Raw genomic sequence first — 4924 nt, 5'->3', positions numbered from 1 at the left:
AAAACTTAGAACTACTTAAACCTAACTAACCTAAGGACAGCACACAACACCCAGTCATCACGGCTTATTGAATATCAGACCTGATTTGCCACTCGATTCAAGACTTCCTTGTACACGTGACTCAACTTGTCTCTCTTAAAGGAACAAAACCGACAGCCGTAAGTGTAATTTCGGATGAACTCAAAGTAAGATTAATACGACCATTACTGTTTACAGTGTATACAAATGATCTAGTAGAATGCGTCGGAAGCTCTTTAAGACTGTTCGCAGGTGATGTGGTTGTCCGTAAGTAGGTATCAACGCCGAGACATACTGTCAGTTTGCAGAATGTTCTGCAGAGGATTGATGAATGGTACAGGTTCTTGCAGCTGACCCAGAACGTAAAAAGCATCTAGGAGAACTTACCCACAGCGACCTTAAGTGGATTGACTACATAAAACAAATAGCAGGAAAGCAGATGCCAGACTGAGATTCATTGGGAGAATCTTAACGAAACATAGCTCACCCACAAAAGATTTGGTTTGTAAGACGCTTTTTCGACCGATTCTTGAATATTGTTCATCAACCTGTGACTCTTAGCAGGTAGTACTGATAGAAGAGAGAGATAAAATCCAACGAAGAGGGGCGTTTTTCGTCACGTTTAGTAGGCGCGAGAGCGTTGTACAGGTGCTCAGCGAACTGCAGTGGCAGGCGCTAAAAAAGACGTGCTGTGCATCACGGAGAGGTTTGCTATTGAAATTTCGAAAAAGCTTTTTCCGGGATGAGCTGGACAACATATTACTTTCTCCCACTTACATCTCGCGAAATTACCAAGGCCAGTAACTGTAGCTAATACAGAGTTCCCTCGCGCCATTCGCGAATTAAATAGAGAAGGAGTGATCAGTTAGTGGTGCCAGAAGGACCCTCTGCTAAATAACGTCCTGTGGCTTGCGGAGTACTGATGTAGAAGTAGATATCTGTGCGCAAGGAGATTCCTCAGAATGATAGGAACGGCTGGGCTGAGAGAATCCGGGAAGACTGAGAGCAAGTTCCTTCGCAAAATAATGGGTCCTAGGATAATACAGAGACATAACGGACTTCGAGTAAGAGAGGAGTTAAACATGGATAATGAACGACTTAACTTCTGTAGACATATATTTAGAATTGTTGCAAAACTACCAACGAAGCACAATTTTAATGTATTGGACAACAGACCTTAAGTCTGTCATGAATGGTTCAAGGAAATAAGGAAGGACCTCAAGAGCTCTGACGTAAACCACAACGACATCTCTAAGTGTTCAAAGTACAGATCGCTGATCAGCAACATTAGCGACTTTTGCTGGCCGGTGTGGCCGAGCGGTTCTGGGCATTACAGTCTGGAACCGCGCGACCGCTACGGTCGCAGGTTCGAATCCTGCCTCGGGCATGGATGTTTGTGATGTCCTTAGGTTAGTTAGGTTTAAGTAGTTCTAAGTTCTAGGGGGCTGATGACCTTAGCAGTTAAGTCCTGTAGTGCTCAGAGTCATTTTATTGGCTTTCAGCGAGAGCAAAAGCAGAAGACAGACTGGACAGAAGAGAGGAGACAGGTGGCCAGAGAAAGAAAACAACGCGTCTGGGCTGCAAAACAGGTTTTCAGAAGTGCCTTGGATTTACTTCACGTGGTCTGTAATGGCCCTAAACGAGAGGAAAAATGTACATGGTGTTTCCCAATTCCTTAAGACTTTTAGGACTTGTAGGGGCGAATTAGCAAACAGAGATATGATAAGCATCCCACGTCCGCAAATATACGATTTGGATGTAAAATAATTTTGAAGATTGGATGTCCCGCTTCACGGTATGTACACAGCTGAGACCATGAGCTCTGACCTATATACTCTGCCGGAGCCGACGGCATGGGATATGTGTAGGTGCGTCCGTGGGGCACCACAGTTTGCCCTCGTACTTGCAAACGTACTAGATTCTCGTAGCCGTTGTTACAGTTGGTCGTAAATGTCATGTGGTATCATAATTACCACAGGGACTGACGAAGGCGCTCTCTTCTCATCTTGCGTGTGTAACGTGAGCGGGAGATTTGAAAGAGATCCGATCTTCAAACTTGGTTTATACCTAAACTTTAAATTTCCACGAATGGGTTCCTCATCAAATGTTTATCTACTGTAAGTCCCCTACACAATGCCTAACAACCTGTATCAGCAATTGCGAAACAATCTGTATAACGTTTTTACAAGAAGTACTGTGTTCGTAAGTTCTTTTAGATGAACAGCACCAATCATAGAATATAAGTTGCTACCCCCATTTATCTCGCATCTTTGGGATCGTCCTTCATTAGCACTATTGCTACCCAACCCTGAAAGCAGAGTCGGACAGATGCCGTTTGATCCAGAGCATTTCCAATTGACTTATGTGCACGATTACTTTTTCAGAGGAATACAAAGAGTTACATGAGCCAGAAATTTTAAAAAAATTGTTCAGATGGCTCTGAGCACTATGGGGCTTAACATCTGAGGTCATCAGTCCCCTAGACTTAGAACTACTTAAACCTAACTAACCTAAGGACATCACACACATCCATGCCCGGGGCAGGATTCGAACCTGCGACCGTAGCAGCAGCGCGGTTCCGGACTGAAGCGCCTAGAACCGCTCGGCCACAACGGCCGGCTGCCTGAAATTATTTCAGCTGGTCATCCAGACGCAGTCGGTGCCAAAAGTAATTAACTGATCTCAGGAAGAGACACACAGACAGGTACTATCATGAATTTTGTTCAAAGCACAAGACGTTATGTTGATATACAGTAAGAATGTTTATGTTAATGCTGTTGAGCGCCCTAAATTCGTCACCGTCATGATCACCATCATCATCATCAACAACAACGACACACAAACTCAGACTTTCGTTTCCTCATGTGTCAGATAATATGAGATAAAGAGTGCTCACAGCTTCCTATGTTCAGATCTTCGTGGAAGATCGACAGAATCACCTGATTTCCTATATCATCCAAGAATTAATCTAAAAAAAGGATAAATAGAGGTCTCCCCACACTCCGGTGAACGTACCGCATATCGCTTGCCTCGGTGGTGCTAATTTTCGTGAGGAGTGTTGCAAAGTTCCGATGGTAGAGCGATTCAATTAGCACCAACAACATACTACCACGTAATTTCTAGTCAAAAGAGCTATATTACTGAGTTACCTAATTTGACTCACACTTATCTACTATTCTGGTGCGAAAAAAATTATAGTCATTTTAAAAACGCTAGCGGCCGTTGTATTCTTTTATACTCCGTCATTTACGAGATTTCCTGCAGCGTATGCTGGGAGACCTTTTGAAACCAAACAATCCATGCCTGCACTCTTTTCTTGTCACTTAATATAGTTCTTGCTAATGCAAGAGTTAGGCAACGGCCTTGTCGCTGTGGATACACCGGTTCCCGTGAGATCACCGAAGTTAAGCGCTGTTGGGCGTGGTCGGCACTTGGATGGGTGACCATCCAGGCCGCCATGCGCTGTTGCCATTTTTCGGGGTGCACTCAGCCTCGTGATGCCAATTGAGGAGTTACTCGACCGAATAGTAGCGGCTTCGGTCAAGAATACCGTCATTACGACCGGAAGAGCGGTGTGCTGACCCCACGGCCATCCTATCCGCATCCTCCTCTGAGGATGACACGGCGGTCGGATGGTCCCGATGGGCCACTTGTGGCCTGTAGACGGAGTGGTTTTAATGCAAGAGTTAGCAGGGACACTCTATTTATATATGTGGTTGAATATTTATGTTTCATCCTTAGAATTAGATTTATGCATCTAGTACAACAGCATTTCACGTTGGAACATTCACATGCGACCGAAAATATCGCTCTCTCCGTGAGCAGTCTGTGAAACAGCGTTCACTCTTCGACCTGAAAGGCTTCAAGAACATTAGTACATACGCTTCACTTCTGTGCACAGAGCAGAAAGAAATATGGAAGCCCTGCTTCACATTACACGGTCTAGAGAGCCACAGGTGAGTAATACACAGCAATTCCATTTCGCTCAGCGTATCTCGTAGAAAGTTAATTAGCACGTATGATGACTGCAGTTTTAATTACCATGGAACTAGCGAGCGGAATTGTTTAGGCGTGAGTGTCGTACCGCGAGGATAGCCGAAAAGTATCGACCGGGACCGCGTGTCGACACTGCAGCGCGGAGTATCAGCTGCAGGCGTCGAGTGCTTGAGCACGCTAGAGGTGCCAGCTTGCATGGCCGCCAGCTCGCCGATAGGTTCACAGCTCTGACCTATCAGCAGCTACATCGCTTGCCGCAGCTAGAGAGCCTGTACAGGGAGAGGGGGAGAGAGAGAGAGAGAGAGAGAGAGAGAGGGGGGGGGGGAGTGGGAGGGGAGAGGGAGAGGGTGAGAGGGGGGGACAGAGAGAGAGAGAGATAGTGGTATCCACTGGTTACATCGACGCTCATTGGCTGAGAGCTGTTTTTACCTGTGTTGTGTATGTCTGAAGTACGAAGTGCGGTGCTGTTCTAAATCGATTTTTAACGCTCATAATACCTATCCAGTGGCATACTTATTTGCAGATAACAAATATAGTAGGTTTGGTACCTTTCTGCATGGCCTTTGTCGGTTCATTTTTACGTAATTTAAGTTCGCTAAGAGAACCGTGTTGTAAGTCGCATCTCTGGAGATGACATTAGACATCTTGAACAATAACCGCTTGGCCGCTCTCGTAAATAATTCATTTAACGTGCAGTTTCTTAGCTTAGAAGCCACACCATCACGTTGCACATGTTAAATCATCACATTACACTTGCGACATGAACGGGACCGAACAGCTTTCTCCTTCCCTGGCGAGCCGCCAATTGCGTCATTTATTCGTTGACAAGAAGTGTTCGATCCTGTCAATGACAAACGTTTCATGTCAAGATTTAACATATCTAACCTGATGGTGTAGCTTCTAAGCGACA

General features: G+C 45.2%; 1 pseudogene; it reads left to right on the top strand.

Moving 5' to 3' along the window:
- The first annotated feature begins 3371 nt into the window (after window positions 1–3371).
- Window positions 3372–3489, top strand: LOC126458786 (5S ribosomal RNA; annotated as a pseudogene).
- The last annotated feature ends 1435 nt before the right edge of the window (window positions 3490–4924 follow it).

This window comes from Schistocerca serialis, chromosome 2 (assembly GCF_023864345.2).
Source record: "Schistocerca serialis cubense isolate TAMUIC-IGC-003099 chromosome 2, iqSchSeri2.2, whole genome shotgun sequence".
Lineage (NCBI taxonomy): Eukaryota > Metazoa > Arthropoda > Insecta > Orthoptera > Acrididae > Schistocerca > Schistocerca serialis.
This window is presented reverse-complemented; position numbering and strand designations above follow the sequence as displayed.